This window comes from Lactuca serriola, chromosome 5 (assembly GCF_051521515.1).
Source record: "Lactuca serriola cultivar US96UC23 chromosome 5, Lser_US96UC23_V15, whole genome shotgun sequence".
Lineage (NCBI taxonomy): Eukaryota > Viridiplantae > Streptophyta > Magnoliopsida > Asterales > Asteraceae > Lactuca > Lactuca serriola.
In genome coordinates, this window is record NC_136412.1 from 228,945,009 (window position 1) to 228,958,011 (window position 13,003).

General features: G+C 26.7%; 1 pseudogene; it reads left to right on the forward strand.

The window, feature by feature from the left end:
• Positions 1-1,003: 1,003 nt before the first annotated feature.
• On the forward strand, positions 1,004-1,689 carry LOC145050240 (putative protein S-acyltransferase 15 pseudogene; annotated as a pseudogene).
• Positions 1,690-13,003: the final 11,314 nt, after the last annotated feature.

Consider the following 13,003-nt stretch of genomic DNA (forward strand, 5'->3'; position numbering starts at 1 on the left):
ACAAGGGAAGAAATATATTGAGCTTTATGTAGAACACACCAATAATTAAATATTACGAAAATAAAATGCAAAATGATGAAATTTGTCCACATGTGGGCATCACACATGCTCCATTTCACAATAGTTTTTTTACGGATATTAAGTGTAGGAACTAAAACCATATATATATATATATATATATATATATATATATATATATATATATATATATATATATATATATATATATATATATATATATATATATATATATATGAAAGATCATTTAAGAAAAATAAAAATAAAGGTCGTGAATGAATAAATCATTCACAACCAATCATTCATTTTTGCTGCAAAAGACACCACCATACCAACACGACGGAGGATGGGTAATATTCATAAATGAATATAAATGTAAGTATATTCATATATGAATCACCGCCTCCCTTCCACCACCACCACCACTTCCTTCACCAATCACCTCCACCAACCACCGTTTCCATATATATATATATATATATATATATATATATATATATATATATATATATATATATATATATATATATATAGAGAGAGAGAGAGAGAGAGAGAGCTAGGTTCAAATTTTTTTAGCAACTATTGTGTGCATGATTGCACCAATAGGAAATTAGGAAAAAATAAATCATTAAATAAATCATTTAAGGGTATTATAGTAATCTTTGCATAGTTAATTATGGTTGATTAACAACAATTCCTTATATCACGCAAGAAGCAAAGATAAATATAGAACATTAGCCCTAAATTGATTTCGATCAGCGCATCTATCTTCCTCCTCAACTACCCGATTACAAAATTTCTTCTTTCATTTTAACAGGCAAAGGGCATCTTGAATGGAAACGGAATTCGCGTCACTCACTTTCCTGGGCCTTCGATCGAAAACCCATTCCGACTCAACCCTCTAATCTTCCCCAAAATCAAGCAATCAAGCGAGTTGAAATGGAGAAGATTTGTATCGTTCCCTATTCTATCAGTTTTGGTACTAATGGAAATGGTCTATTATGGTACGGTTTTCGTATTTCTTGATGATTGGTTAGGGTTACAGAGCTCAGCAGGTTGGATAAACGCCGTGATCTTCACTTCGTTGGTAGCGTTCACTCTTTTCTCGTTTTTCGTCTCCATTCTCACTGATCCTGGTGGTGTCCCATATGGGTATTTCCCTGATATTGAGGACAATGATGGCTCAGATTAAGAATCAAGAGACGCTGTAAGATTCACGTTTTATTCATATCCCCTTCGAATTCTTCATACATATTTTGATCAGACCCATATCGGTTTTCTCTTTAGAACAGCTTATGTTAATTGAATTCGGTGATTATTTGTGTTTAAATTGACCCAAAGGGTGATGATCAAGGTTAAAAACTTTGTTCATGATAACGAGTCATATATGAATACATTGAACTATCCCAATTAGTTTTATTGTTGTAGAATACTTGTTAGAATACTTTCTACCTAATTAAAATCACAAGGAATTCAACCAAATAAATACTTCATATCGACTTGATTTTGTCGAGTTTGCAGAAGGTGTGTCTTAAAAATGGTTATGAAAGATTGAAATCACAATAACATAATCTATGTTTTGACCTAAAAGTCAAATTTTTTTTCATCCTGTTATCTTCTCATTCTTTAACTTTTGTTTAGGATCATCATTGCACATGGATAAACAACTGAATTAATTTTGTTTGATTTCATATACCAACATAGTAAAGGCTTAATATCATATGCTAATATAGATTGGTGAAAGCTACTCATCTTGTTCTAGAAAATTGTTTAAAAAGGTAAGTAATTTGTTTGTCTATTATTTTGGTTCAATTTGTGATTTTGAATTCCAATTTTTACTCTCCCTTTGTTATTTTGTATTTGGAATCTAAAATTATATTAGCAGTAAATACGATCCTTTTTAATGTATTCTAGGTATTCTGTAAGAATATATTCTAGATATTTTGTCAGAATATATTCTGCCAAAATATATAATGTATCATTTTTAAAGTATTCTAGGTATTCTATGTATTCTATCAGAATATATAAAGTGATAGTTAATTGCAAGCAACATGTTTTTAAGCATTATTAGTTTTTGTTGTATTTGTGATAGGAATGGCTGGAAGAATGTGTTGAAGACCTAATAGGAATAACTTGAAGAATGAATAAAGTTTGATCATACTCACATTTTAATAATGTTGTTATTTTTTAAAAAATTTATTCATTTTTGTTAGTATTTTTTTAGAATATGTATAATTATATTAAAATGTATAAGAATTTTAGTCTGTAAGAATATGTATGAATTTGTATTTAAGTTTGGATGTATAAGAATATATTAGAATGTTGTTATTTTTCAACCTCGGATTCAAGAACTTTGTTATTCTTCAATAATATTCTAATAGAATAAAATTCTGAAAGAACATCATTCTAAATAAAAAAATATTCTGACAGAATAAAATCAGTTATGTTTACAAATTATGTTAGAATTAAAACTGAATTAATTAAAAAAATTCATATTTTTAAAATTAGGAGAATTAATTATCCATAAATATCCGAAAATTTCCTTTTATAATTGCAGTTATATGTCCAAAATACTCTTTTGCTAAAATTTGTATGATTATATGGTACATGCTATCCCATTGTAATATCATACACTTTCAAATCATGTCCATTGATAAATTTCATCCGTTGGTCCAGATTTGTGCATTCTAGCACACAATAGTTAGTAAAAACAAAATAATATATATATATATATATATATATATATATATATATATATATATATATATATATATATATATATATATATATATATATATATATATATGATCTGTTCCGTCGGCCAATATGTTGGAATGCTTAAACGACAGATTTGAAATGAGTGACCTAGATTTATTCCTTCGTTTTTAGTATTTTTTTTCTATATATATATATATATATATATATATATATATATATATATATAGAGAGAGAGAGAGAGAGAGAGAGAGAGAGAGAGAGAAAAAAAAAAAAAAAAAAAAAAAAAAAAAAAAAAAAAAAAAAAAAAAAAGAGAGAATTAGGATCGTGTAACAACTCAAAAATTGGTGGAGACTATGAGGACAAATTTTGGTCGTTTATTGATGAAAAACAATGGTTAAGATTTAATATGCCAAACTTAAATAAGCTTTAAAAACCAAAGGTTTATTTATGTAATATCTCAAAAAATAGGGACCGATTTTTAAGTTTGGTGGGTAAAAGAGTAATTGACAGTTTAACAACATAAATCCTAAGTTTGGTGGGTAATTTGGGAAAAGAAATCCTGGTCGGTCCGATCCGATCAATCCAACCTCAAACGCACCTAAAACTCAGGTGGGTTTTTTTTTCCATATATACTTTTTCCCATAACTTTGTTTTTGAAAAAAAAAATCTAAAAAAATCATAATTATTATAATTTAATTCTCAACAAAATGTGTGCAATTATTAAAATTTCAAAAAAATTTTATTTTTTTATAAAAAAACCAAGAAAACAATTCTAAAAAATTATAAAAATTTAAGGAATACTTCTATTGAGTTTATATACTAGTGACTTTGTTAAAAGAATTTTTCAAAAATAAGTTTTCGATGTGTTTATTTTTTTATTTTTAATAAATATTAGTTTTTACAAACTATAATGGGTTTTTTTCTATCGAAATTCGAAAAAGCAAATGATAGAGTTTCTTGTAAAACTATGTTAGTAAGTCTGTAAAACAAATTTAAAAAAAAGTGTATATTAATAAGGATATGAACGTTTTGTTTAAACGATATATTTTTTTATAAAAATTAAGACGATATAATTTTCGTTTATCAAATTAAAATTGATTTATAAGGTTTATAAAAATATTATATATTATAAACTTTTTGAAAATAAATTTTCAAAAATAAGGTTGTTTAGATACCAAACTTTATTTTAAATGATTATACTTTTTTTAACGTTCAATATAATATGATCGAATATTAGATGACTCAAAATATTTATGATCCAAAAAAAAGTTTTGATTCAACATATTTATGATCCTTAATTTTGTTTTGATCTAAAAATATTTTTGATGCAAATATTTTATGATTCTTCATTCAAAATATATAATGATCCAAAACAATTGGATTCAAAATTTTATTATCTAAAAATAATAAAACTGAAAAATAGTATGAATGAAAAATATTATGATCCCTAATATTTTTCTTATTTAAAACTTTTATATTTGTTAAACACTAAAAACTCAAATCGATATTTAGCTTAGAAGATAACAGAATATTAAAAAAAATAAAATAATAAACAAAAACAATAGTATCTTCAAGTATCAAGTAAAGACATTAAAAAATAAAAAATAAAAAATAAAAATTTATAAATTTATAAATAAACAAAAAAAAAAAAAACTAAAACCAAGTACATATATTTTATTAAATTGGATTAAGAAAAAATAAAACGAAAGCTAACAAAAATAAATAATAAAACACAATTAAATGACATTCCATTATCGTTCGTCGCACGTAATTAAATCATTGAATCTATATTAATTATCACGGACATGCGTCGAATGCAAAAAAAAAAAAAAAAAAAAAGGTTTATGGTTGACATTTGTACCATTGACGAAGTGGGTGGTGAAAAAGTATGCTCGCAGTCCTCACGATTTTTTAAGTTATCATCGGAGCCGGACCATATATATATATATATATATATATATATATATATATATATATATATATATATATATATATATATATATATATATATATATATATTCTAATAAAAAATATGTTTATTCTATTTTTACCATGAGTCAATTTTATTAGCTATTGTTATTTCTACCCCACCTTCACTAATCCTACCCTCTTAATCATTATTTTTTTGTGGTTGACATTTATTTATTGCAGCTTTTGAAAATTTCAGATTTATTAGCCAATAAATGTAAACGGTTACGTGAAAAGCAATGTTCTTAATAATCTCAGTATTTTCAGCTTTTTTTTCCATAGAAGACTATGTTTATTTTCGAAAAATGAGTTTCACTTCTAAAAATAATACAATGTTAATGTTGGAACCAACAATTACATTGTAAAACACATTGTTAATCCACTTAATCTCACACTAAATTAAAATACATGTATATAAACAAGTAAAATAAGTAAGATTAAGTAACATATTAACAAATACTCCCTCCGTCCCAATATTATTGTCCACAGACAAAAAACACACAGATTAAGAAAAAACATTAATTACCACTAACTTTATTTAATAAAATGACAGTTTTGTTCTTACTTTGCATTTAATGTCCCATTAAATGCTTAGTTTGTTAAGTAATAATGAGAGGGTTTATGTTAAAATGTTATTTATTTTTAGAAGTGGACTATTATTTTGGGACAAACCAAAAAGGAAAGATGGACTATAATTTTGGGACGGAGGGAGTATTAAAAAATCTATTAATAGAAAGCCATCCCGGAACCATTATCCTCAACCACTGCCGGCGGCCGACGATATATTGCCACGAGTAACAGTGCCATCTTTGCCGGAGAAGAGAGAAACAAAAAAAAATAGCAACTGAGAAATGAGGAACGGAAAACAGATAGTCCAAAACATCGGAGACGCGTCTGAAACGTTAGAAGCGTCGTTGGAAAACATGTTAAACTCGACTCAAAACACGTTGAGCTCAAGTGAAGGAGAGGGAATCATGCTAAACTCGAGTGAAACATCGGAGAAATAGCGACTGAAACGTCAGAGACACATTGACCACCGCCATTTTTGCAACATTTAGCGTCAAAAAACGTGTGTAGTCGACTAAAGTGTTGCCGGAAAACTCATGAACTCAACTGAAGTATTGCCAAAAACACGTGATGCTCACTTGAAGGTGAAGGTCGACGGAAATCTCGTGCGGTCCGCCAGAAATCGCTGACCGCCAGAAATTGCTGCTCTATTTCTCTCTTGCTGGTGCGTTTTTAGAGCTAGGGTTAACACAAACTAAGAACTTTATACCTTATAAATTTACATTAATAACCTCTTTGTTTTTAAATATGATATTGTTTACCCTTATATTTATATAGTTTCTGCATATATATATATATATATATATATATATATATATATATATATATATATATATATATAGAGAGAGAGAGAGAGAGAGAGAGAGTTAGGTTCAAATGTTTTCACTATCTATTGTGTGCCTGTATGATTGATTCTGGACCAATCCTTTTAGTTATTTTAAGAAACTAATTAATGCATATTAAATGCTGAAGATGTAATTAATACCCATTATATCTTCAACATGTAATATGCATTAATTACTTTCTTAAAATAACCAAAATGATTGGTCCAGAATCAATGATACATGCACACAATAAATAATGAAAACAAAATAACATAACCCTATATATATATATATATATATATATATATATATATATATATATATATATATATATATATATATATATATATATAAACAAAATAACATCGATTTTTTATCATAAAATTATGTAATAGTTTTTTTTAATAGATTACATAAACTTTAAAAATGGTACATAATTAATTTTTGGTGTTTTTTAATTGATTACATAAACTTTAAAAATTGTACATAATTAATTTTTCTTAATACATGTTTTTTTAATTTTAAAAATATTAAATTATTTGGTATTTTTTATATAGACATGTTTAAGTTATTTTGAATCAACGTATTTGCTCGAGATGAAGATACTTCTATCAAGAAATCAACATTTTCCACCAAACAGGTTATATACTTCTACCATATTATGAAGTTTTATATTTTTCATATAAACTAAATCACTTAAAATTCAATTTTAGATGTTCAAGTCTCGTGAGGAATTGCTTGAGTGGACACAAAACAAAACACGCTCTCTAGGATATGACATTATCAACAAAAGATCAAAGGCATATGTAAACGGCTTCGTGTATAAAGTCATACTTATGTGTGATTGTGGGGTGAATATAAAGCTACTAACAAGATTAGAGCAACTTCTAATTGTAAATTTGAACAGGAAGGAAAGTATTCAAAAGAACATAATAAATGGATGCTAAGGGTAATATGTGATGATCATAATCATCCACTTGCACAACATATGGAGGACCATCCGTATGTAAAACGGTTATATGTTGACGATACTTGTGTGGTGGAAGATCTAATAAAAAAGAACTCGGCGCCACATGATTTTTTGTCAACCTTGAAGGCACAAAACGAAAATAATGTGTTGGTAGCTCAAAAATATATAACGCACAACAAAAGATTCACAAACGCGAGCAAGCAGGAAAAACTCCAATGCATGTTCTCATGTCCATTTTTCACACCAATAATTATTTGTATGAGCTTACTACATGAGATTCAAATAAGTTGTAGAATCTATTTTTTGTCCATCCAACGTCTTGGAAGATATGGCGTGCATTTCCATATGTGTTGATGATAGACGCCACTTAAAAAATAAACAAATATAATAAGCCGCTTGTAGAAGTTGTTGGTATGACCTCAACTCGAAAGACATTCTTTGAAGGTTTTGCCTTTATACATAGAGGAAAGGAGGCCAACTATACTTGGGTGTTAAACTGTGTAAAGTCAATACTCAATAAGTGTATGCACGCAAGTGTAATAATCATAGACAGAGAGTTGGCACTTATCAATGCATGTGAAATAGTGTTTCCAAATGCGGCACGGTTACTTTGTAGATGGCATATTGAGCAAAACATTTTAAAAAATTCCAACAAGATTATCACATTGGATGACAACCGTGACTCTTTTAGAATACTATGGAAATTAGTAGTTGAGTCTCCAACATTGACGGCATACACAAAAAACTACAAACGACTACAATCAATGTTGATAAATTATCCACGTAAGCTTTTTTATTAACTATATCTCTAAATCATAACCTTCATATTACTGTTTATGTACTTATTTGTTCATTTATTTTACTTCACATATGTTATGAGATACATAGATGATACATGGTTAAACAAGTACAAAGAAATGTTTATGTCTGTTTGGGTTGATCAACATCTCAATTTTGGAAACAACACGACCAATAGAGCCGAGAGTCAACATTCAAAGTTAAAAGAAAATTTTAAACTCTTCAAATTCTAATCTCGATAAATTCGTGCAATCACCACAACTTGTCGTGTTTCCAATTGATGTGGGGCCATGTTTAAAATGAAGCTTTAGATATAATATTAGGAGAGATCCAAAGGTTGGGTGATTTAATGTTAGACTCCTCAAATTGTGGTTGCAAACTTCGTAATAGTTGTGGGTTACCATGTGCTTGCATGCTTTCTTTCTACTCGATTTCAGGTTAGTATGTTCAACTACAACATACAAATAGATTTTTAAATATTAGATAAATAATTATTTTATATTTCAATGCAGGAGAAATATACCCTTCGATTCAATAAATATATTTTGGAGGAAGCTTGATATTTCAAATACGACGTTTGTAGTAGACGGCGATATTAATTGTGATGATGTAGTGCATAAATTTAAAGAAAACTTCAACAAACAATCAAAAGCCGGGAAAAATGTTTTATAAGAGAAAGCTAGATATGATCCACATAAAAATGATGTTGGAGAACCTACAATTCAAAAAGAATATGCGTAGATGACCAACTGTGAAGAAACAACAGAAAAAGAAAGTCAATCCTCCAAATCATGCTCCTCGTAGATGCAACTTCTCAACCACATCCGAGTTTAATAGGGTGGATTTAAATAAAGAACATGAAAGGCATAACTTTTCGTGTGAGATTGACTTAAATGATGAACCCCAAAGGCATAGATTTTTGTGTGGGATTGACATAAATGATAAACCCCAAAGGCATTATCCATTCCAAATGAATGGTATTACAGATATATTTCAAGATTATATCGATGCTATACATGATGTAGAAGGTGATGGAAAGTGTGGGTTTTGAGCGATAGCTGTTTGTTTAGGGTATAGTGAAACCAATGGTTTTATATTCGAAAACAATTGCTTAAAGAGTTAGAGAGTCAATATTACGCATACCATAGAGTTTTTACTGACGGGTTCAATGAGATATACTAGTCATTACATTGGTATTAGTCACCTACACCTTTCCAGAAACATTGGTTGCATATGCCTTTGACTGTTACTTGATTGCCAACAAGTTTGTTGTGATCGTTCATTGTTTAAGCCACGAACAATCTACGACATGCTTCCCTCTTTGGAGAGGTCCCGAAGAGTCCAACCCCACCGAGCCATTACGTTGGCACTTGTAAACAGTAATCATTATATGTCGGTGTTTTTAAAAAGAAATTACCCAATGCCTCCTACCACAGCATATTTGAATGCCATAAAAGTCTGCATGCCTCTACATGGCAAACTATGTATTGGCCACGTTTTGATTTATACAATCAACTTAGTCTCGTACTTTTGAAACACCATGGATACATATTAAAGATTAAGTGTGAATGTATTTGAACTTTTTTATTATTTTTTGCGTCAAAATATTATTTTATATTTGAACTTTTTTAATTATTTGATGCGTTAAAATTTTTTTTTTATTATAGTTGTGTCGTGATTTAACTTTTTTTTTAAAAAAATTGAATAAAATTATTTACACATCTTATATAAAAATAGTATTATAAATTATCTATTTAATAAATGAAATAAATAATATTTTAGTAAATAGAATTTATAAATAATTAATTGTAAATATGTTAGTAGAAGTATATCATCATAACCTAATTATTAAAAGTAATATTAATTAATAACAAATATGTCATCATAATCTAATTATTAAAAATAAACATTAGGGGTAGAGATAAGTATAAATGGGATAGGGATAAATGATGTCATTTTATTTGATCTTCTAATTAATGTCATATCATTTGTCAAACTATTGATTCTTTATTTTAAATTTCAAATTTCAAATTTCAAATTTTAAATTTCTTATTTTAATTATATTTAATTTATTACATTAGAATAATCATTAAAATAAAATTAATACAAATTATAAAGTGATATAATTTCAGATATTTATTTAAATTAACGATTATAATTTTATATAAATAAAAAATATCTCTTAATTAATAATTTATTTAAAATAGTTGATTAATAATTTTGAGTTTTTACTATGAAAGTTTAATTAATTTCTTAACTATATATATATATATATATATATATATATATATATATATATATATATATATATATATATATATATATATATATATATATATGATAAAATTCTAGCGCAACTCAATTGAAGCCTAGTTTCCCAACATGTTCTTAGTAATAGTTTAAATTATTAGCCCACGACTAGTTTATTATTATTATTATTATTTTTGCAAGCTTAACTGCAACCTGTAGGTATATCTCTAAGAATTCTTGTAAAGATCTCTTTCTTCACCTTTGTTATTATAGAAACGCCATTCTATATGTTTGTAAAAATGAATTATGATAAAGGGTTATTTTGTTGATATTTGATGCCTAGAATGTAATTTAGGAAGATGTTCAATATAACTATGTAATTTAGGAAGATGTTCAATATAAGTGGTGTTTGAAGCGATAAAAGGTTTAATAAAATCAGCGAGACCAGATCCTTAAGATGGGTCTAATGGTGGCTAAACCATTATATTTTTATGCACATGATTACTTGACGTGAAGCAAAACTGCTCAATATGTGTATGATAAAAGTTCTAGGAGAATCTCATCATCTCCCATCAACATCAATATGTTAAAATTTTAGCACAAGTTCAATTAAAGCCCAATTTTCCAACATGTTCTTGATAAAAGTACTAGGAAAAAAATCAAGGAGTATCAGGTGTTTAATTATTTATCACCAATATATAGCTTTTATTTGCTATATATGTGAATCAAAATGTTGATGAATCTTTTTGTTTTCAGAATAAACCAAGTGGAAATGTGATAGAATGGAATTGATGATTCTTGAAGGGATATAGTGATGGTGAGTTTTTTTTCCATTGAAATATGAATTTTTACGGATGATGAAGGGATATGATGAGTGTTTTTTTCCATTGAAATGTGAATTTTTAGGGATGATGAAGTCTTGATGGCGGCATTTTTATGCATGTAGATGGCACAAGAGGATGATGATGCAGGTGGTAATCAATATTCATCGGAGAAAATGGAAAGATAAAGTTTTACACATTGTATTCTTTAATAATTCTTCAAGAATGCTTAAATTCTTCAAGAATTATTCAGTTTCATAAAAAACTTGTGGTGCTATAGAGCTAAATCATTATATTCTTCAAGAATTTCTTTAGTTGTATAAAATATGTATAGTATTACAAAGTTAGAATACTTCAATTCTTTAAGAATTCTAAATAGTTATAGTAGTACAAAATTAGAACATTTCAATTCTTCGGTTGTATAAAGAATGAAATATGTTAAACCATTCTTAACCATAAATTCTAAAAGAATATTTGATTTGTTGATAAACTAAACCATATTCTTTAGGAATGAAATAACAATACATGAAAATCGTATTATAATATGAATCGATATAACGTTGTAGTTGATAAAAACGTTAGAATAATAATCAAATTTGATTAATAACATCATGTTATCATTGAAATGTAATTTACATTTTAATTTCAAAGTTAATTCTCAAAAATCTCTCAAATTAATTTGTATTCTTTAAGAATGTTTAATTCTAAAAAAAAGTTGAATGAAGTCTCTTTTAATCATCGTGATCCTACGGTTTGTTAAAATAAATGGTGAAATTATCCACAAATGATGGACGTTTAAATTTTAAATAGTAAAATAATTAAATATTTAATTCAAATACAACAAAACTAGGCTTCCTTTTTTTAAGTTTTCACTAATAAACTAAAATACCCTTATTATTGTTTAATTAAAAAAATTGATTTTTTAATTCTCAAATATTTATGGTTATGCCACTAAATCTTAGACCATATATCATTTAAATCGCACGCTCCACATTTGATTATACGTTCACATAATATATATATATATATATATATATATATATATATATATATATATATATGTGTGTGTGTGTGTGACGGCCTAATTTTGTGAGACCGTGAGACGCAATCCTAGCCATTCATTTGGTAGATAAAATAAAAAACATTTTTAAAATGCAAAATAATAGAAAATTTTCGAATTGTTTTTTCAAATATTATTTTCGGAATATATATATATATATATATATATATATATATATATATATATATATATATATGGTTAGGTTCATGTGAGACGGCTTAATTTTGTGAGAGACAATCCTAGCCATTCATTTGGTAGATAAAACTAAAAATATTTTTAAAATGCAAAATAATTGAAAATTTTTGAATTTTTTTTTCAAATATTATTTTCGGAATTTATATTTTCCAAAAAAAAAAATAAATAAATAAATAAAATATTTTTTTTACATATTCTAGTAGAATGAATACAATATTCTACATATCTGATAAATCTACTATAATCTTCTAACATTCTAAAAATTACATTAGAATACTTACAGTGTAATATTCTATTAGAATATTTCGCGTATTTTTTTAAAAAAAATGTAATTTTTTTATTTTATTTTTATTTTATTTAGGTAATTAAAGTTCCGAAAATAATAATTAAAAAAAATAATTTTTGGATTTTTCCTTTGATTTTGCATTTTAAAATTATTTTTAGATTTGGTCTCACGGTCTCACAAAATTAACGTGATCTCAAATGAACCTGAAGCTATATATATATATATATATATATATATATATATATATATATATATATATATATATATATATATATATATATATTAATTACCTTATAAAGCATTTTTGGTCAAATGATGAATTTTAAGTCGTACAAACATACAATGCATTTGTACAATCAATTTATGCATTACAAAAAGAGTAGAGTACATATGGTCAACAGTTGAAAATGTCAATCTCTTATCCCCTATTCTTAGGCTATTTTGACCCGGTTCAATCCTTATCTCCGTATTTTCCCAAATCTCGCAATTTCTGTTCACAAATCTTGGATATATATCGCTGACGTTTT